We start from the raw sequence: 12,218 nt of genomic DNA on the forward strand, positions 1-12,218 counted from the left end.
CATCCACCTCTGTATCCCAGTCTTATTATACTCTCTGTGTCTTGGCAGCAATTAGAATAACATCTGCCATAGAGCAGGTATCAACAATACCTGCATAACCCAGGTGGAACAGGCCCCTCTTCTGTGTCCTGGAGTGCTTCTTGCTAACATATTGAGGGGAGAGTGGTACCAGGAATCAGATAGTCCTACTATCTCCCAATTTGGAAACAGCTCTCATACAATTGGACTCTAAGTCTGGTGATGTCCAGCGGTACCTCAATGGCAGGGGTCCCAGAGGAGGAGAATTTCGGCTTCTCCTCTGTTGGAGACACACCCCCAGTTGATCAGAAATTGCTTACCACTCCTTTGCCTGCCTTACTAGTCTTTGCTAACACAAACACCACTAAACGTGATGGAGGCCACAGTTGTGGACTGAGATGCCAGGAGATCTCACAGAGCAGCCAGTATAGTTTTTAGAGGAAGGAACAAAAGAAATATCTGCACTTAGGCAGTTCCCTTGTACCACCCACAGTGAAGAGGTCTTATAGCATTAGGCCTTCAGAATAAGGGCATCCACAAAGACACTCCTTTTCTCCCCCTCTCTGTCCATCTCCCCTCATGCCTCCCTCTCCTCCAGCCCCCGCACCCCACCGTTGTGGAACTGGACCTGCTGCCCTATTCTTTCTTTCTAGAAACTCTCCCTTCTTCACAGTTTATTAACCCTCTTGCCCAAATCTTGTTGATTTTTTTTTCCTGCTTATTCCATCAATTCCTGAGAAATGTGTCCTAAAATCTCCCACTATGACTGTGGTTGTGTCTATTTCTTTTTATGTCTGTCAACTTTGTCATCTACTTTAAAGTGATGTTTTTATTAGGTGCTGGATATCAGGTAGGAAAACTTACAGATATAATTTGAGGCTCTGGATGATGGTAAGATTTATTTTTGCTTCTGGCAGGCAGTAGTGTCTGGGCAGATACCCTTACGCTCTGGTTTTAAACCAGAGGTGATTCTGCTCACCAGGGGACACTGGCAATGCCTGGAGATCGCTCTGGTTGTCAGAACTTGGGAGAGGGGGTACTACTGACACCTCTAGTGGGTAGAGGCCAGGGATGCTGCTAAACATCCTACAACACAGGACAGTCCCCTCAGCAGAGAATTAGCTGCCCCCAAATGACAATAGCACTCAGGTTGAGAAACCTTGCAAGAATATAAACTTGCCAATCAAAAATAGAGCTGATTGGAAGCTGAACTTCCATCTTTGTGAGGGTTTCTCTATTTTCACCCCACTCCTTGCTGTAGCCCTTTGGAAGTCTCAGCTGAAAGCCCAAGGTGATTACTTGGGCTCCTCCTTGGGCTCCAATTTTTGTCCCTTTAGCATAAGATGCTGGAAACTTCTCTGCCTCTTAAGAATGGGAAAATATCTCAAAACGAACTTCTCTGTTTAACCCTTTTCTCTAGGATCTTGGCCCTCAAATCCTCACCATCTTGGTAGCTCACCTTCAAACACATGTCTTCGATGTTTTGTTCAGCCTTTCTAGCTGTTCTCGATAGGAGGGTTGATCTGCCGATCTGCCATTATGGAACCACCGCTGTCCACAGAGGGAGGAAGTTGCTTCTGACTCTCTTCTCAAGTCTTTCAAAGGCAGGCTTTAGGCCTAACCGTGATGCTGAGTTTCTTCTCTGCCCATACCTTGCCCATGTTGCCTGGAGAGGGGCATCTCTAGTCCCAGTGGCAGGAATGATGATGGGTGCTCTGATTTCCCATAATTACTGCCACCATGAAGAGCAACGGGAGAGGGCTGTGGGGTGGTGGGGTTTCTTAATAGTCATCTAAGAAGTCAACATGACTCATCATTAATTTTTCCATTCTCAGACAAGGATAAAATAGCTCTGTCTTGTACGAGGAAATTTTATTTTGACCCTGCTCTTTATGAAAGAATAAGCCTGGCATTAAGTGCTAAGACCATTTGCATTTCCCCCCCCCGCAAAGTCAGGCTTACATTGCTAGGAAACCAACCAAGATATGAGTGGGCCATATCATCTCATCTCAATGGGTGTGGTCAGTTTCCATTACTGGAATAGAATTCTAATCAGATTGTGAATTGGATTATTTCTGATTCACAAATCTCCCCAATTTTAGAAAATGGGGGTGTCTCATTTATTCATGGAATGAAAGCATGAATGAATGCATGGCTGTGTTCTAATCTTAGACCAGCACCACATCCTGTACTTGCTTTTTTTACTTGGTTTTCAAGGAAAGCCTTGGTCTCTGTTAGTGTATCACTTGTATTATAAGAAATAAAAAAATAATGAAAGAAGGAATTCATTCTGAAATGCAGCCCACAGTCACAAGAATGACTTCCTGAGAAAGCAGGAAAGGATTTCTTCGGGCTGGGGTAAAAATGGAAAGCACAGTCATGAGTCGCCCCCTACCGCTCAATGGGGTGAAATCTCTGACCTCAGCTTTTAATTATTTGTGGCGTTGAGTCCTCTGTTAGCAATCATGGAACTGAAGCTGTATTTCGTGAGTCCAAGGGGAAGCGGCTTGCTAATACACACAGTGAGTTACTGGGGGTGCTGGGATGAAGAGCCAGGATCTCAGGACCCCAGGGACTAATTTAATAGCCACCCAAGCCAGCAGCTGCCAGCTTTAGTCTGTGCTCATAAATTAACTCCCCTAGAGATTTCCAACTTTCAAATAGCTTTTGGTAAACCCTTAGATCTAAAGAAATATTTCGAGCTTCACATTCCAATGTATCACAAATAAAATCACATTTATAATAAAATAAACCGTCTCAGCCATACCTTTTGTACTAATTGATAATGTTATTCTTGGGACCCCCTCCTTCTCTCCCTCCCTCCCTTCCTCTTTTTCCTCCTCCCTCCTTCCCCCACCTCCTATTTCCTCTTTTCTCTTATCATTCGAAGAATCTTAATCCTTAAAACCTTTCATGAAATGAATGAAATGTTACTTTATTTTTAAACTATGTATTTTATAAAATCTTGATCGTTAGGGTGAACTATAATGAACAAAATGGAAGAGTTACCATATTTTTAGTATTTCTGAACCCTCAGGGTTTAAAAATATATTGGGGATAATGATCATTTTGTCTCTTTTTGTCTGAAAGAACTTTGTGACCCAATAATTCACCAAAATTATCTAAAATTAAAAAAATATATATAACTGGGCACCTATTGGGAGAAATTTATAAATTATGCCATAATTATGATTGTGTGTAGGAGGGCGGGCCCAGAGTCATCTTAGAACTTTCATTATTCAGGCAAGAGTCTCCGTGTAGATTCTTTTAGTTATGAAGATTTTGTGCAAGTAGGCACTCATTGCCATGAGTGGAAGGTGACGTAAACTTTTTTAAAAGGGTTGATGAAGCCCGTTTCTCCCTTAATACCTCTTGATAAGTAAATCCGGTTGCCAGGGAGAAAGAATATAAACTTGCCTAACAGTTAAGGAGCTTTGCAGGGGCAAAACCTCCAGATCCCAGGCCTTTCTCTCTGAGATTCAAAGACAGGAAAACCTGTTGGGATAGATGAAAGGTTGCTGACAGAAAAGCATACCAAAGGCCCCAAGGGAAATTCCGTGAGAGAAATCTGAACTGGAGACCAGGGCTGTGGGGTGTGAAGGTGGGGAGATTGTTGGGGGGCGGCAAGGAGCTTAGCTAAGGTTCACAGGAGGACATACCTGGAGGCCCAAAGGTGGAAGTCCATGGGTAAAAATTGGTTGACTGGGACTTCCCTGGTGGCGCAGTGGTTGAGAGTCTGCCTGCCGATGCAGGGGACGCGGGTTCGTGCCCCGGTCCAGGAGGATACCACATGCCGCAGAGCAGCTGGGCCCGTGAGCCATGGCCGCTGAGCCTGCGCGTCCGGAGACTGTGCTCCGCAACGGGAGAGGCCACAACAGTGAGAGGCCCAAGCAAAAAAAAAAAAAAAAAAAAATTGTTGACTGTTTCAGCTGCGTTCTGTTGAAGTTGGCTAAGACGATTGTTCAGGTGAAGGTGTTCAGAAGAGCCTTGTTATAGTGATAAACACCTGTTCTGCATCACACCTGGGAAGGAAGGTGAACTGTGAACCCCTCTCAGCAGCCATATTCTTTGTGTTAAGTGAACTGTTTAATCTGCTTATGCTAACAGGTGTGTGAGTTTGCGATCCAATGAGCTGGAAAGGTCCGTGTCCATTACTCCTAGGCCTCAAGCTTGCGCTGAATCTTCATGGGGACCACATGCTGGTTCCCGCACAGGGTATGGCTGAGGAGAAAGTTCTGGATCCAAATGTTGGCTGTATCAGTGTGATCCAAGAGAGCCTTGAACTTGGAGCCTGGAATGTGGCCCCAAGGTGGTGGCCTTAGGGATCCAGGCCAGGTCTCTGCAAAAGGAGCAAGTGTCCACCCAACAAGGAAGGGCCTGCTTTCAATGGCAACACCGGGGTGACTTTGAGGCACTAGCTGGTGAAAAAAGCTCACCTCCTGTTCTCTCTCTCTCTTTCTGTACCTGCAGCAGGATGGAGCCCACTGACCTGAGTGCCTCCTGAGGTTCTTGGATAACTCAGGGAGGAAAGGAGAGGCCTTGTGATGAAGACACGGGGCTTTTGCCCATGAGGGCACGCAGGTGCTCCAGCAACTAATTGGAAAAATCAGAGACCTGACTGTATGTGGACCCCAAACCATTGCTTGAAGCAGATAAAACTAGTTACAAGGTCTCCTAATTTGCCTTGTTTAGAGTCCCAAGGAAAGCAATACCATTTTGTTTCTGTAGCCAGCTGCCCTCTGTGTGTGGTCCTGAGATGAAGCTGGTCACATCCTCAAGCACTCTGCCTTTAGGGAATTGCATCATTCAAACGTCTTCTCCTCCCCACAGACGGTGCTAAAGGTATGGGCATTCTGCAGCCTTGCTTTGAACATGTCACACTGCTTCATCACCCTGGCCCTAGCTGAGTTGACCAAGGCTGAATATCCAACCCAAGACAGACAATCTGTGGACTAGTCAGTGAACTATATCTCCTGGTGCTAAGAAATGAGCCGTCAGCCAAATCTATACTCAAACATTTTAACTAAGCTATGTGTGGAGAAATTGGAACCTTCCTACACTGCTGGTGGGAATGTAGAAATAGTGCAGCCACTTTGGAAACCAGTCTGGCAGTTCCTCAAAAAGTTACACATAAGAGTTACCATGTGACCCAGCAAGTATATTCACTTGGGTATATACTCAAGTGAGATGAAAACATATGTCCACACAAAAATTTACACACAAATTTTCATAGCAGCATTATTCATAATAGCCAAAAAGTGGAAACAACCCAAATACTCATAAACTGAGGAATGGATAAATAAAGTGTGGTGTATCCACACAGTAGATGTTTTTCAGCACTAAAAGGAAGTGAAGCCCTGATTCATGCTACAATGTGGATGACCTTGAAAACATTACATTAAGTGAAAGAAGCCAGTCACAAAAGATCAAATATTGAATGCTTCCGTTTATATGAAATTTCCAGAACAGGTAAATCTGTAGAGACAGAAAGTAGATTAATGGTTACCAAGGGCTGGGTGTGGGGAGAGGGTTGCGAGGAAATGGGGAGTAAATGCTAATGGGTGTGGAGTTTTGTTTAGGGAGTGATGAAAATGTTCTAATGTTGTTGTATGTTTTTTTACATTAATTAACTTACTTATTTATTTTTGGCTGCATTGGGTCTTCGTTGCTGCGCACACGCTTTCTGTAGTTGCCATGAGCGGGGCGACTCTTCATTGTGGTGCGCGGGCTTCTCATTGCAGTGGCTTCTCTTATTGTGGAGCACAGGCTCTAGGCGTGCAGGCTCAGTAGTTGTGGCACACAGGCTTAGCTGCTCCACGGCATGTGGGATCTTCCTGGACCAGGGCTTGAACCCGTGTCCCCCGCATTGGCAGGCGGATTCTTAACCACTGCACCACCAGGGAAGTCCCAAATGTTCTAACGTTGACTGTGGTTATGGTTGCACAACTCTGTGAATATACTAAAAAAACTGAATTGTACCTTTTAATGGGTCAATTGTATGGTATATGAATTATATCTCAATAAGGCTGAAGTTAAAAGAAAAAGACATGTAGATAATGAAACAGTGAACAGTGGGAGAGGAAGCTAAACGGTTCAGATATGAAGAAAGACCATGTGGCCATGAGGAGCCTACGTAAACTGAAGTTCTGGGTGTAGAGAAGCTATACCTCCAGGAGGGATGGAAGGAGGAGGAAGGTGATAAAGTCTCCTGAAGCTGTGTGATTTCACTGCTTTTCACATTATTCCCACACTGGCGCGGTCATTTGAAGCTAAGCAGTTCCAAGAATTTATAGGTCATAAAGAGCCACATTGTAGGTATTCCTCCTGGAGCTTGTCCACTGTGAATTTCCATGTGACTGATTCACGACCGAGGCCTTTTTGCTGGAAGTTTGTCTATTCTGTCACACCCTTCCTGTATCAGTGGGAGGATGCTAGGAAGGCACGTGGGCATGGGGGGTTCTGTGAGGCTGGGCATGTATGTCTTTAAGGATCTCGGTCACGAGCTGGCCCTCACACATGCTCTGTCTGGCTCAACACCCCACCATCTAGGATTGACTTTTCTTACATTTTGTTTAGAAATGTATTAAGGGGCATCCTTTTTGTGTCTCAGTTTTGGAATTGGACCGTCCCCTTAAACATTACCCTTCCATATACATAATGTTGAGGGGCCCTGAAGGGTGACTGCCATTGTTAGATAGCAACTGCCAGGGGCATTAAGGGTCAGTGTGCTCTTACAGCCCCCATTTCTATATTCCTGTGTGTAGATTCCAAATCTGTGAGCAGATTCCAGCTCCCAGGAACCACTCTGTTTCCTGGTCTCTTTGCTGAGGTCATTCTTCCCAAAGGTTCCATCTCATGGCAATTGGAATGGCCAGTAGTTGCCAACTTGAGTGCTTCCCTGATGGCATAATGTGCCCTGATTCTTATGTCCTAATCGTTGTTGGGTAGAGAAGAGAAGAGCAATTTCAGGAAGAGCTGGCAGCTTAGTCCAATGGCAGACCTTGGGCCACTCTGGATCCCAGCCTTCCTTCAGCTCCTGATCTTCTCAAGGCCTGGCCTGGGTGTTTCCTGGGTTCTGGGGATCAAAGATCTTTGCAGTAAACCCTGTTGCTTGAGATCTTATGCGGGGAGGGGGTCTCTGTTCCCTGTTCCTTGCAACTGTAAAATCCCTGCCTGGAACGCACTGTAAAATGACATAATCCAGGCCTGAGCAGGGGCTTGCAGAGGTGGATGGTGATAGCAAGGAGAGGAGAAACCGAGGTGTGTGTGATTACGCCTCCCCTGGACTCTGCCCAGATACCATCTTGAGGTTGGAGACCAGAAGGACCTGTGGAACGGTTCCTTGGCCCCTTCTCCTTGCCACTGGGTGGTGTGTAGGGAAGGATGGTGGAAACAATGTTCTCAGTTGGACAAACTGTTGTCCCCAGGATTAGATGTGTTAAGGCATGTAGAGTGAGGTGCTCTTATTGTCACCATTTAACTGAGGGCGAAACCAAGGCTCACAAAGGTTAACGAACCTGTCCTAAGGTCACAGAGCTATTGAGTGATGAGGCTGGGATTGGGACTCAGACTATCTGACGCCAGCGCCGACTCCCAACCGCTGCCCTTAAACCGTGTGTGAAGAGCGCAGGCCAGGAAAAGAGGAGGGACTCGAATGTGCTTGCACGAGGGGGCCAGGAGACAGCCCCTGACTCCTTTGGCACAGAGCGGTTGGGGCTGGAGACCTCGCAGGCAGGCCAGCTCTGAAGCAGACACCACAGGGCACTGCCGGCCGTCTTGAGGGGCAGGATGAAAGCCGTGGATGCGGTGGGGAATAAAGCAGGATTTCAACAAGATGGAGAGAGGGGGAGCAGGGAGCTGAGCAGGGAGCTGTGGTTATGGTTGCACAACTCTGTGAATATACTAAAAAAAACGGAATTGTACATTTTCATGGGTCTGCCACTTCTCCCGGTCACGTGGTCCACCCCAGGCGGGGCACAGTGGTCCGAGAACCTGGGCCACAGGCCTTGCTCTCTCAACTCCCAGGGGCAGAGGGAAGGACGGAGGGACCGAGAGAGAATTACGTATTTATAGCACAGTTGGACTTGAGCCTTGCTAATTGGCAGCAGAAGGCCAAATCTGGCATGCAGATGGGCTTTGTTGGGCCTGCTGGGGGTTTTTAACATTTTAACATATTTAAAAATTGAGAGACTTCACAGAAACAGATTTCTGGCCTTGCTTGGAAATTGGAAAGCTCTCACAACACTGGACTCATGTCCTCACGGGGCAACGAAGGGCTGGGACGGAGGAGGGCGGTGTCTGCCCCCAGCCACGCCCTCTGGGATGGCTGGCTCTGCTGCTCCTCCAGCTGGTGGCCTCCGTGAGCATCTGGGATTGCGCCCCATGGAAGGCTTGTGCTGTAACAGCGCTGATGGTGCCGAAGGGACCCTGGAGTTTAGATTCTAGGTTCCTGGAGGGTGTCAAGTGACTCTGCTCACTTTCCGGTGTGCCCTGAAGGCAACTGTGCATAGACGTCTGGTGCTCAGGAGAAAGTCGGGGCCAGAAACACTGACCCAGAGGTGACTGGTGACCCAGTGAGAATGTAAACAGTACGTGTCATCAGTCAGGGTTCTCCAGAAAAGGGGTGTGTGTGTGTGTGTGTGTGTGTGTGTGCGTTTAAAAGAGATTTTAAGGAATTGGCGATTGTGGGGACAGGCAAGTGGGGAACCTGTGGGTCAGGTCCCCAGGCTGGAGACTCGGGCGGCAGCTGACCCTGCAGTCTTGAGGCAGGATGTCTTCTTTGCCAAGAAATCTGTTAGTGCTCTTAAGGCCTTCGACTGATTTTATGAGGCCCACCCACCTTAATGAGGGTAGTGGTCTCCTTCACTTCTACAGAATACCTGCACAGCAACACCTAGACTAGTGTCTGCTTAACAGCCGGGTACTATCATCACCAAGCCACGCCGACACAGAAAACTAAGTGTCACACACTGATAGGAGCCGTGGGATGAGGATGGGAGCCTGGGAGACCTCACTGTAAGAGTGGGCAGGGGAGGGGGCGAGTCCAGGCCGCTCTGCCAGGACTGCAGCCCAGGCCACAGGTGCGGGCAGGGGGCGGACTGCAGCAGGAAGAGCAGAGCCTGGGAGGCCAGGTGGTGACTTCAGCTGCTCTTTCCAGGTATTTAATAATAAGGGGGGGGGGGTGCTTCCCTGGTGGCGCAGTGGTTGAGAGTCCACCTGCCGATGCAGGGGACACGGGTTCGTGCCCTGGTCCGGGAAGATCCCACATGCCGCGGAGTGGCTGGGCCCGTGAGCCGGGGCCGCTGAGCCTGCGCATCCGGAGCCTGTGCTCCGCAACGGGAGAGGCCACAACAGTGAGAGGCCCGCGTAACGCAAAATAATAATAATAATAATAATAATAAGGGGAGTAAACCGGGGATTGAGGGGGAAATCCCTCTTTTGGGTTTGCACTTTGTAGGCTCAGGAGAAGGAAGGAGCCAGGTGGACAGGAACAGGGAGGGGCTGATGGTGGGATTTCTCTTTGGATCAGAGGAGACCTGCTTCCTCAGCAACAGGGCTGTGGACAACCCAGGGCATCAGGGTGGAGCGCTGGCTAGGGCAGGAAAGGACAGGAAAGGGAGTGTTCTAGAAAAAGGCCCCATCTGCCTGGAATTCTTTTTCCCATGCCTTCCCCACCTCCTTGTACCTCCTTAAGACTGCCTTTTTAGCCACACAAGTTATTGCCATGAAAATAAATTATTATAAAAATTAAAGCAATACAAAAAAAAAAAAAAAGACTGCCTTCCAGAGGCTCCGGGAACTCTGCCCCCCACTGCCCTGGGTGCCCGAGTATGGGGACCTGAGCACACGACCCGTGGCTGCCTTCCCCCACTGCCCACAGAGAGCGGATGGCACCAGCTCTGGCCTCTCCTGCTCTCTCCGCTGCTCCTGGACCCTCCTCGCCCTGCTCAGGACTCTCACCCCGGACTGAAGCAGCCCCTCCTGGTCTCCACTGGTTCCTAGTGGGCAGCGCTGGACAACAGGCAGCTTGAGTATCAGGAAAGTAGGGACACGCCCAACCTCACATACACACAGCTGGAGGAAGTTTTTGATTTTTAAAAAAGCAACAAGAGTATAGACAGGGCAAACTCAGATCATCCTTACTCTTCTTTTGAGGCTTACGGTTGTTTTTCTTTTGAATGACACTGTGGGGAGGCACCACGATTTTTTCCACGCTTAGGGCCTCCAAGGGCTTAATCCAGCCCCGCCTCGCACCCCTCCGCATGCAAACATTTCAGTGCTCAGAGGATGTAGGGACACAGCCGAGAAACAGGGGTGCAGCCCAGGAAGGGCACAAAGACACAAAGGGCATGTGTGCCCTGCTGGGGCTTCTTTTGTGCCACCTGGAAGTTCAAAACATGCTGGAACACAGAAAGAAAGGTATTTGCCTGGGTGACTCAGACATGTTCCAGCATTTTCCCACAGGCTCCTGCACGTCCCAAAATAACTGCAGCCTTGGATCCTGTCCCTTGGCATATGATTACGTTTGTATAACGTTACAGAGTGGCGGCCACACTCACACGGGCACTGCAGGCATGCCCAGCCCACGACGGAGCTCCGTGCTGCATGGCTGGAGAAAAAGGAAGCACAGAGACCACAACAGGAAGAAGTGCCAACTTGCTGGAATCACCCAGACCACCAACCAGGGCCTGGGTCAATGCCTACCTTTCATAGATGGGGAGAAAAAGGCCCAGAGAGGGAATCAGTTTGCCTAAACGTACATTCTGGGGATTACAAGAGAAAGCTGGTGGGAGAGCTGGCTCTAAACTCTCCTCAACTAATATTGATGTTTACTTCTGAGTAAACGTCAATTTAGCCTTGGAATCCTAAGACCTTAAGTCAAAGGAACTTTAAGGGAGCTTGGCCGTCCAGGGTGCCCATGTGCCAGGTCTGGACAACAATGTGGGAATAAGGTGTCAGCAGGGACCTGCCCTCAGGGGACTTACAGTCTTGCTTAGGAAGTGACTAAAGATATGAAAACAGCTGGAAGACAACTGTCCCCTGGCAAACAGACTGAAGGCTGTTGGGAATCTTGGGAAATGGAAGTTTGATAAGAAGGGTACTGTCTGAGCCAGGAAGGTCTCACAGACAGGTAGGCCTCAAGGGTGGGCGCAGACTTGGGTGGGAATGGCTGGAGGGGAGCAGAGGTAAGGTGAGAGGGGGAGGGGAGCTCCAGGAACCTCTGGAAACCAAACCCTGGGGTCTGGGCGCCCAGCGTTGAGTCTGCAGGTGACCCTAGTATAGACGCCATTACTTAATAGTTCCAAGTTGGGAATTCCCTCGCAGGCTCACTGCCGAGGGGGAACTAAGATTTTGTGAGGCGCGTGGCGCAGCCGGAAAAAAAATAGTTCTAAGTGACTTGTTTTATCTGAGAGACAGGAATAACCTCATAGGATTTGGATGCAATGTGTTAAAAAAAAGAACCGATGTTCTGACCAAGGAAGAGGTGAGAGGTTATTCTCAAATCTCTGTGGTACCTCACGTGGAGTCCTTTTCTTCTCGGTGCTAAAGAAGATGGTGAGACCAGCATGCACTTCAATGTCTCCTGGGCCTGGATTCAATCCTGCCCCTGCTCCTGGCTCGGCCAGCCCCAGTCACTTCCTTCGCCCATTACACGAGGACGTTAATTACAGCTAATGTGCCAGCAGGCACTCCTTTCACTGCTTCCCGTGTCTGATTTCACTTAATCATTACCGCTCCCCTGGCCCCATTTTACAATCGGAGAAACCAGGAAAGAAAAGGCTATGTAACTTGCCCACCGTCCCAGAGCTTTTCCGTGAAGCTCTCTCTGATTTGTACCCAGGAGTTCTGAATCAAGCCTGTGTTCTTAAGTATAATGTTCTCTCTTTTTTTAATGTTCTCTTAAAGAGCACTGGGATGACAAAATAAGCCGAACTCCCCTGACACTAGGAGCCACTCAGTGGATATATGTCCCCTGTCTCCTACAGGGGCAGACAGGCACGTTAACAAGAGCCTTGCAGCCAGCACTATGCCCAGCCGGTTGCCGCCATGCAAGGCCCAGGAACCACCAACACAGGTTGGGTAACTCCTGCCTGATATCCACGTACCATCTAATTTGGATGATTGAAAACATTCTAACTCCGTTAAAGGGCTGCCTGTTGATGGTCTTCAGTGATAAAACATCAACCTAATTCAGTAAC

Source organism: Mesoplodon bidens, assembly GCF_964165515.1.
Source record: "Mesoplodon bidens genome assembly, chromosome: 1".
Taxonomy (NCBI): Eukaryota; Metazoa; Chordata; class Mammalia; order Artiodactyla; family Ziphiidae; genus Mesoplodon; species Mesoplodon bidens.